This window comes from Zootoca vivipara, chromosome 5, assembly GCF_963506605.1.
Source record: "Zootoca vivipara chromosome 5, rZooViv1.1, whole genome shotgun sequence".
NCBI classification, from domain to species: domain Eukaryota; kingdom Metazoa; phylum Chordata; class Lepidosauria; order Squamata; family Lacertidae; genus Zootoca; species Zootoca vivipara.
In genome coordinates, this window is record NC_083280.1 from 28,105,763 (window position 1) to 28,116,085 (window position 10,323).

A 10,323-nucleotide genomic window follows, 5' to 3' on the forward strand; every position below is an offset into this window, starting at 1 on the left:
TGCATTAGTGTTACAGTAAATCACATATTAAATCATCCCCTCTCCTTCTTTGTCATCTCACAACGTTGGTTAAACTGATTGATTCTTTTAGGTTCTGTCTACTATAAAGTCTCTAATTACTGCTGAATGTAACAATGGAGAAAATAGACTTAAACATAATCACAATTTTCAGCTGCTTACAATTTCAGCCGTGTTCGTGCAATACTGAGATGGAATTAACTATTTTAAGAACACATACATGTCCTGCGTGTGTCTCACTAGATGAACTACTTCATATTGTGTGGTTGTTTTTGTGAGAAAGACAGTTGCATTGCTTGAAACAGTCAATTCAAGATGTGAGAAAGGATTCTGTTACATGCAAACCTCCCATCATTTAATGCATTATAGCCACCCAGAAATGCAATATGAGAGCATAAGTTTGCATTGTGGAATGAAACAATAATAACTGTCTTTGCATCTCTGCTACTGCATCCTTTAACAGGATTTGGTTGCCAAGGAAACAGGTTTTGGCCCAATGTTAAAATGAAGTACCTATGTCCCGAAATATATCCAGTGTCACACCATGATAATTTGAAAATTAACTCACAGGTTAGCATATCTATACATGGGTGGTGTTAATTTGTTAACCCTTTGAAATAAGCCAAACTCAACAATTAATATTGAGTTCCAGGTGAAAAGGACATCTTTAGGTGTTTCTTTTGACATAGCCAACATCTTAAAAGAAAATAAAGACTATAATGAAATACGTCCTTACTTTATTTCCGCAATATTTATAAAATAAATGATAAGACAAATGTTAATAGCAAATGTTGACAGACCGCTTCCTAAGGCAAAATTAAAATATTTTTTTAAAAATTTCATAGCTCTGTCCACAACTTACAGTTTTGTATCTTAGCAAACAGCTTAATCATGTTCATAACTGGGATCAAAATCCTCTAGGACGATAAGCTTTTAAAAAATGCTTTTGCTGCAGAAGCGGTGCCACGCCCCGATTATCTAATAGACGTGATATTTCTAATTTCAAAATAGATATATGCTTTAAAATAAGGAAACCCATGCAAAGTCACAACATTTAGAACCAGATCCTTTCTGGGGGGGAAATAAACTGGTTTAATAGATCTCGGTTATATTTCATTTCCTTGCATCATGGAACGAGAATAGGTAAAAGCATGCAAATCTCCACCTACCTGTGTATATGTCTTAATGAAGTCTTAGCACGGCATTGCACCCAGCCATTTGTATACAAAGTGAGGGAGAGACGCTGAAATCTTAGATGTCTCAAAAAAATAAAATAAATAGCTCTTTTAAAAAAGCAGCTTGCTTGAATGGACTGTGATCAAGATAGCTGAACTTATCAATGGGAAGGACAGAAGTGTGTCCGTCTGTCAGGGAGGGAGGAGATGCCCTCATCCAAGGTGGTGGGTGGTGGTTTTTTTTTTTTTAATAAGCTGCAGCAAAGGGCTTCCTGCTCACCCCCCCTCTTCCCTTTTGAGGGTTCAAAGCTGACCACTGCAAAGGCCACTTGTCACATTTGTTGAAAATCAGCCTAGTGCTATCCCTGTTGAAAAGGAAAAACTCAGCAGCCAAAGCCCACTGCACAACACACGCAGACTGCGTAAGAGTTAAAAATAGATTGGACGTGCCTGCATAATAAATATGTCACTTCCAAGGGCTTTAAATTTGATATTGCCATTAATTAACAATACAACATCCATTATTTAAATAGCAGTAAAGGCAAGAGGAATAAGACTGACCCCACCTGGAAGCAGAGTTTGCTTAAAAAAAAAAACCAAATTAAAAAAGAAATAGAGCTAATGCTGGTTTAGAATGCGACGGTAAACTAACAGCCCACTACACTGAAAATGAAATTGAATGCTAAAGGTGGCTGCTTAAATAGTTATGCCCATCAGGAAGCCCAAGTCTTCACTACGACATGATATGGCACACAGACCATTTACATACTCCCATTAGAAATACTAGGCATGGCATAATGAATTCTGTATCCACAGCATGCAGACAGCACAAGCAACATTAATCCTGCCTGCCATTTTAGGCTTGCAGCAGCAGCATGATGCACACGCTACAGCAGCACAGATCTGGTTAAACAGGAGGCAAGGAACCGCTCACCTTAAATGCAGTATCTGATTAGTGTTGTTTAAGGGATATTGCAAATCGGCTGCTGAATCTTAGAGCAACTGGGTGGGAGGGAACAAAGAAAAAAATGTCATCAACTGATGATGCAAGACGAATCGTTACTCTGCACTGCTCAGTGAAGCTCCATGTTCTTCAATGATACAATCTCAAGTATTTCAGATTCTGTAGCCCCCAAAAAAACCTGTCTGCAGAGTGGCTGTCTCCATCTACCGAGAAAAGCAGAAGATTCCTTTCACTCGCTGGAGGGAGGGATGGAAAGAATATCTGCAGAAATATCTTATGGACGGAAGAAGATTTCATATAGTACGTATTAGGTCCTAGATATGTATCCCTATTGCTGTCTTTTTCTTAACCCGTGTAATTTGCTTTTTGTTGTTGTTAAGCACATAATTGCCAAGCATGTAACAGACGAAATCATCATTGCTTAAACTCTCATTCTGCACCGGATTATCGAAAAGCTGAGCGTATTGACAAAATCGCAAGCGCGCAGAGGGTCTGGCTGCAGAATCAGCTGTCTGCATCTATGTTGCTGCCTGCTTAACCACAAGCAAGGTTAGAGCTAAATATATCTGCAAGGCATAAACGGAAGCTATTTTGCTGTACAGATTACGTTACAAAATGCTCCCATCCTTAAGAGCTCATAAGATGAGTGCCTATTAGAAAATGTTTTGCTGCAACCCTGCATCGCTCTACACATCAGGCAGTGAAAGACTATGGAGACTGCTCTTAAATCTAGTGACCTAAATAATGCTAAGATGGCTTAAGTAATATACATACATACTCAGCACCAAAGGCAGGAAATGAAACAAGGAGTGCCTAATCAGAATGCAAGTACAGTACCAATTCTAAATAAAATGCAGTGCCCTGTATATGCACATCTTATGTTAAGATGAAGAGGATGTGGTGCTTACACCTTTCATTTTTTGTTATTGTCAGGAGAGGGTTTTTTGTTTTTATCCTCAGAGGTTTTTCTTAGCTGCGGCATCTGTGACATCCTGATTCCTGGCATCATGGAGGTTAACACAGGCACATCTTAACGGTCCAAATTTTAATTCTGCAAATCCAAATTAGCTTTTAAAGCAACAACATTGAATTAAATTCACCAAAACACTATACTGCAACACCTCTAAACAGGCATTGATGCTTTTGGTCTTGGTTCTTGAGTTTTGTTGTTAAGATCAATAACACGTTTCGCTGCATAAAGAAGACTGGTATTATTCTAGACCGAGTCTGTGAGAATTAGTTGTTGCTGTTTTTAATGAAATGAAATAGAGAATTTTGAAACAAGGGAGGCTTAAACTGCATTAAATATGTAAGATGGAAGGAGAGAAAGAATAAAAAGGTGGATTGGTTCACTTTTTTTTATTTTCCAGTGCCTAGAATGTGAGAGGGTCTTCTGCTTCGTATTCAATGCCAGCATCTCCCCAAGGGGGGAAATTAGGGAGGAATAGAACAGCTGGCTACGGCCAATGCTGCAGTCCCTTAAGGCTGAAGTGTTAGTTAAAAGGAAAAACAAACATCTGAAACATACCTGCCTGGCTATATAAGGACAATGCCACTTTTCTTTTAAGCAGGTCTTAACTACATCCTCTCCCTCTCCTCCATGTGACGCACAAAATTGAGAGCTGCTGAAATCTGGAAAAACAGCTGAATATATTTCTGACCTTACTAGGAAATTCTCCTTGAATGTTATAGATCTGTTTAATGCTACATTAGCTCCTGATGCATCTACACTATTTATGGGAGATTAATTCAATAGGCAAACATAGTTTGGGTACATATTTCTGTAATCCCAAAAGAAATGCTTAACAATAAATGCAGCCGCATCCTCAAGACATTATTCATGAGCTAGTCAACGAGAGGTCATTGCTTGCAATCTATATTGTCAATTACGAACAATTGCCACTTAAATAACTAAAGGCTGCCATGCAAATAAATATTTCATATAAATTCCAGTCAAAATGGTCCCACCTTCTCAAAACATCACTCCTGTTGTTTATGACTCTTTTACTAGAGGAATAAATTTCTCTGCCTTTTTAAAAAAATCCCCCTTAAGACGACTTTTTTTTTAATACACATTTTGTACATTGTGTTGTTGGGTTCATTGCCTGAGATTCAAAAGACCTAAAAGCTGGCATTTTAAAAAATGTGCTTCTCAAATGTATGACATCACTCAAGCAGCAGCAGAAGCAACCCAGAGACAACAGAGGCCGGGCTCACGAACACACGTGACACAAATAGGCTATTACAAACTGTGTTCTTTCCCCTTGACAGGCTTATTGCAATATACTCAGCTAACATTTCAAAACTAGGGACTATATGCAAGGGCAGATTTTGCATCTAGAGAAGAAAAATAATGGCTGGCATATGGCTATGCTAATGTACGGTTTTACGCTATTGTCTGCTCGTAGCAGCAGCAGAATTCACATATTCACAGGCTATGTATAATTACAATACAGGTTTTCATTTGGAAGGTCTCTTTCCGCCCTTTTTTATTTTAATGAAAAGCCCTCTTGTACTATTGTGTGTAATGGCAAGGACAATTCAGTCAGTTTCCAGGTGATCAAGGCCCGTACGAAACATCTGATATTGTTCTGTACCAGACCTGTGCAAGAATTCTTAAGTGCGAGAATTCATCGTTAACAATCCTCATATCCATATCCCCATACAGTACGAAAATCATTTTTTTTAAAAAAAAAAACCCAGTAATTAATGGGGATGAATTAGTGAAGAGGGAGGGAGGGATGGAAAGCATTGTGTAGTGTTTAGCGTTTTGGACTAGGGCTGGGGAGCTCTGGGTTCAAATCTGCACTTAGCCATGAAGCTCACTAGATGACTTTGGGCTGATTGTTATCTCTCAGTCTAATCAACTCAGAGTTTTTTCTGAGGAGCGGAGGGGGGGTGGAGAGCACTATGGGAATGAGGCTGTATAGGAGAAAGGAAAAGAGGGACAGAGAGATTTGCAGGGAGCCAAGCACCCGTACTTACCTAGGGGATAACTAGAGGCAACAGCTGTAGTTCTCAAGGTGCACGCTGTAGCCGTGACTCCTTTCCAATCAACTCAGGCAGGCAGGGGTGATGAAAGAATCCTGGACAAGACATATCCAAAGGCCAGACTGGTAAGACATAAGTCTTGTATCAAAGGGCTATTGTTGATTGATTCTGGAAGCCAAGAAGGGGATCATGCCCCTAGTTTACACTTCTGTTGATTCATTGCATACCGAGTACTATTTTCATTAGTGCTGTAAACAGAGGGGAAATAAAACATGTACTGTTTTACGGGTCCATCCTGTGTCGTTTGTGGTCATTGCTGGGAATATGGATGCTATGGGATTTGAGGTGCTCCTCCCCACATCCCAGAGCCCATGACATTATGCATTATCAAATCTGCTTCCTAATCAAATATTTCAGTTCTTCTTCTTCTTTTTTTTTTTTGCTATACAGCACATAAAATTAACATGGTGGTATTATTATTTTTAAAAGTTTATTTACACAAAACATTTATTTTTATTTCATATATGCCACTTGATTTTAAATAAAGCAGTTTATAGAAAGAATATGTCAAGCATGCTAAAAGAGCAAAGAAGATGCCTTTCTTTGTCTGGTCCTGGTTTGAGGCTGACGGGGAAAGCTGACATCAGCAGAAGCATTTCTTGGTAATGGCAGATCACATTCAGCTAGGAAGGGCCACATCCCACAAGGCAAAGCCTGTCAGGACCCTGGACAGAACACTCTGGTGAGGCCCACCTAAATTGAGAGCTCTTGCCTCAGCAAAGTACAAGTGCCTTTCCAAAGCTGGCTGGTTTGGTCCTGCCGTTGGTGGCGAGCGACGAGGGGGCTGTGTTTTTAAAGCAGGGTTTCTCAAACTTGGGTCCGTGGATGTTGTTGGACTACAACTCCCATCATCCCTGACCACTGGTCTTGCTATCTAGGGATGATGGGAACTATAGTCCAAAAACAGCTGGGGACCCAAGTTTGAGGAACAGAACTTCTGATTATGCAGAAGTTGGCTCCTATTGTGTGGGGGTGATGGGGAATGCAGTAGAAACCTGGTGAGTTTGGCAAGTCAACTTATCTTCTGACTTGAAGGTCCTGCAGTGTGAAATGTCAACTCTCTGAGGGGCACCTTCTCCTGATCATCGTCCTCCTCAAAGTTCAAGGGAGGACTGAGGTCAGAGAACACAACACTGCCAAAACCAGCCCCTGCCCTAGAAGTGAGCTGTCACTGGCACCAACACACCAGGCTCCACTTCCACACCCCTACATAGGCCACAAACCAGACTCTCTCCCAATTGTAGGAACCGTCTGTCCTACTTTTGACCCATTTGTCTCATGAAAGGGTATTAAATTTCTAAGTTTTGTTGCACACCTTAGGCAACCTTACCGGAAGATGAAGGACACTACCAAAGAGATGTTTACCATCTGCAGGCTCACTGATTTCCTCAGAAGCAACACCAGATTTGCAATGCTTTACAGAGGAAAAAAACCAGTAGCCACTTATATCTCAGTACAGTACTGGCAATGAAGTGAATGAGACTGAGGGTTGATGGAACATCTTCAAAATCCATGGGCGCTTCCAGATGTTCTGTTCAAGCTAGATCAGGCATCCCCAAACTTCGGCCCTCCAGATGTTTTGGACTACAATTCCCATCTTCCCCGACCACTGGTCCTGTTAGCTAGGGATCATGGGAGTTGTAGGCCAAAACATCTGGAGGCCGCAGTTTGGGGGTGCCTGTGCTAGATGGTAAAGGCATACAGCTTCCAGGTCATGTGGCCAGCATGACAAAGCCGCTTCTGGCGAACCAGAGCAGCGCTCGGAAACGCCGTTTACCTTCCTGCTGTAGCGGTACCCATTTATCTACTTGCACTTTGCACTACTTGCACTTTAACATGCTTTCGAGCTGCTAGGTTGGCAGGAGCTGGGACCGAGCAATGGGAGCTCACCCCGTTGCGGGGATTCGAACCGCCAACCTTCTGATTGGCAAGCCCTAGGCTCAGTGGTTTAACCTACAGCACCACCCGGGTCCCTTATGCTAGATGACGTTGCATCAAAGCAAGTGTTACCCAGCCCTTACCATTGCATATTTCCATCACTTTCCATCTCTCGAAAAGCCTCCCAGTCCAACTATATTTGAACAAACAAACTTTCTGATTTTTGAGGGGGGAAAGGGCTATAGGGGAGACTGACAAAATCACACACCCTTTTCCACTGGTAGAATTCTGTGACCAGAACTCCACGTTGGTAAAATTCCTGCTGGTAGAAGCTTGTTTAGGATTTAAGCCATTAGCCTTATTCAGGTATTCTTGGCTCCATTGCTGAACAATTGAGGAGGAGATAGGGCATGCAGAATACCCTGCAAACTCTTCGCTCGACATCTGTGCACACAACACAAGTATCTGAAGCAAGGGGGTCTTCACACATTTAGTTACACACATGAAGGCATCCCCTAGAATCACAGAATAGTAGAGTTGGAAGGGATCAGTAGGATCATCAAGTCCAACCCCCTGCAATGCAGGGGTTTTTTTTGCCCAACATGGGTCTCGAACCCACAACCCTGACATTAAGAGTTTCATGCCCCACCAACTGAACCATCCCTCAGGAATTAAATATAACCTGATTGTTCAGGGTTCCAAGGAAGCCTCCACATGTACATAAGCACAAAGACCCATGACTACAGATGTTCATGCTGTATGAGCGAATGTCAGGTAAGGAGTGTGCAACACTAGGGGTGAGACTTCTCAGCGTAGCCCACCTTCTTGTTTCTATATTGTTCAATGCAGGAATGAAGAAGAACCATACATAGCTAACATATTTTAGGAAGATGCATCCTTGGGCAAAATAAGTACAGCACCTTCTTCTCATGCTGCCACTTTCTGCAAGGGTGAAAACAATGTTAAGTCTGGGCCTAACCATCACACCCCCAGTTGCTTGCACCCTAGACAGAAAGGTGAGGTGGTAGCTTTCCAGCTTTTTGCCGCCTTCTCCTTTGATTTGCCTTTTCAAAGCAATCTAATAAAATATTATAATCCAGCCTGATTTCTCCTAGGTATTAACATACTCATTAAAATAAACCTCGCGCTTCTTGGGAGGTTCTGCCACATAGAATATGCTGCCGCGAGTAGAACAGATGTACTGAAACTCGTGCGGCAGGCCTGGAGGTTTGACAGCTACAGAAAAGACATTCAACGCACCTGTCAAGATGCGTGGGTTTTCAGAACACAAGTCACAGACGGAAGGCCCCAGCAGCATCTTGTTCAAAACGATACTTGGCAGCTTAAATTACCTTTTAAAAGACAGAACTGAAATTCACACTTGAAGATTTCCAATTCTTTGACACATATATACTTTCATATACTGTAGGTCTTCCAGCAACATTACCAACAACACCGCCAAGAACAAATCCATCTCTTGGGCTAGCAGAAGTAGTTTGCACTTTGAAATCTGTTCCATCTGTTGAGCAATGCAAGAGCTGTTCCTTTTTAATGCTCTTTGCATGCTCAATTAATGTGTGTACAGGGGTGTGTGTGTGTGTGTGTGTGTGTGGCGGGGGGGGGGGCGGGGGACGGGACCAGACCTTCCTCCAGCCTATGCGCATTCAAACAGCAGCAAAATAAAACCCCAAGAAGCACAGCTTATCAGAAACGAAACATTGCCGCCCAGCAACAAATCCTAAGGTCAGTCCAGGCCCACCCTCACACAGACCCGGAAAGAATGAACCAAAAAGGGAGGTGGGCGGCGGCGGCGGGGGGTGGGGGCTTTGCAGCACTCACAACTGAATCATCCCCACATAATTTACATCATTTCTCCCGTATCTCATACATACAATGCCTGCTCCCTATTTCCTCTGAATGTGTATCCTGTACAATAGTACACATACACCCTGTACAATCAACTTTTTAGAAAGCCTAGTATTTATTATGAGCTTGAGCAAACCGTTTCGGCACAGGACAGCTCTTCCCACGCTGACCTGTCCTGCAGAAGCAAGAGTAACAGGCAGGGCGACTGTGGGCCGTCATTCTGAGTTCTGCATCCGGTGCACAAACTCTGCTCGCAGCCTCCTCTCATCGCTGCTGTGCAGTGTTTCTGAGCCTCCTGGTGTTCAAACAGAGGACTTGCAGTTTCTACAGGAAGCATGTAAAAAGCCCAGATGAGCTGGAGGGCCAGATTATTTAAGAAATAGTCGCTCTGGAATCTCGCCCATAATTCCCCCCCCCGCCCAATTCCGCCTTCATTTTATGAATGTTGTTCATTTTAGGAACATCCGCTGGCTACATAACACGCACCACTCACTGCAAGTGTTTCACTTCCTCAGATAAACCTCACACATGGAAAACACACTCTGGGAGCAGAGGGGAAATGTTAGGACTTGCTGCAAGATTGCTTTGGCACGTGAAGTAGTGTGAATGACAAGCTGGGGCCATTTCAGCTGTGGGTTTACATATGAGTAAGTATGCCAGTTTACCCCCTCATGCCTCCTTGGCCCTCAAAATTATAGAACAGCGTGGATTTCTGTGGGCTGAGGGCCTTATGCTTGAGATCCCAGCAGGAGGGAACAGCTTTGAAACTGCTTAATGGTACCAGCTGATAGGGCACCCCAACACACATCCTGATCATTGTGTTGCCACAGCAGTGGCGGACTTTGGGCTCTCAAACCTCAGTGCCACTCTGTGTGATGCTAAAATTCAGCGCTCCCCCCCCCCCGCCTCTCATGCTCCATTCCACAGTGTAATAAGAATTCTAAGGTGTCAAATATAAATGTTCGTAAATGTACAAGGCAAACACATACATAACTATATAAACATGTCTGAAATAGTACAGGAGAGCAACCCTGAAGCCATTTTTACTCTCCCAGTGACCCCAAATATTCCTCTGCCGTAAGGGGGGGAATGGGGAAAGCCTTCCCATTGTCTTTTTCCTTACAAATCCTGTCTTAAAGGGCATATTTGTGTGCATGAATAGGGTGAGCCTGTGACCTGGCTTCAGGAACTGAAGTATTTACCATCACAAAAGAATGGCCAAGCTGCCCAGGTAAAGCAATCAGTGACCATTATCAGGTATCCTGGTAGACAGGATTTCTGCTGCAGACTGCCTCCTTTTGTGATGTATGTATTATGTCTTGTGGGGTGGGCTACAGGGTGGGCACAAATAACCCAGAAATGCATTTTAAA

The 10,323-nt window shown here is 42.7% G+C and overlaps 1 protein-coding gene across 9 annotated transcripts in view; it reads right to left on the bottom strand.

Moving 5' to 3' along the window:
* ZBTB38 (zinc finger and BTB domain containing 38) overlaps positions 1 to 9,281 on the bottom strand; it is a 33,281-nt gene extending 24,000 nt beyond the window's left edge. For 3 of the 9 annotated variants that reach the window (XM_035133443.2, XM_060274506.1, XM_060274503.1), the window contains exons 1-4: positions 9,089 to 9,278; positions 8,347 to 8,438; positions 5,143 to 5,396; positions 1,188 to 2,195 (exon numbers count right to left, since the gene is read on the bottom strand). The gene's annotated coding sequence lies outside the window, so the exon portion shown is untranslated. Of the gene's footprint in view, positions 1 to 1,187; positions 2,196 to 5,142; positions 5,397 to 8,346; positions 8,439 to 9,088 lie in introns of those variants that run through there. The other 6 variants (XM_060274504.1, XR_009557577.1, XM_060274505.1 and 3 more) reach the window with 6 other exon arrangements.
* Positions 9,282 to 10,323: the final 1,042 nt, after the last annotated feature.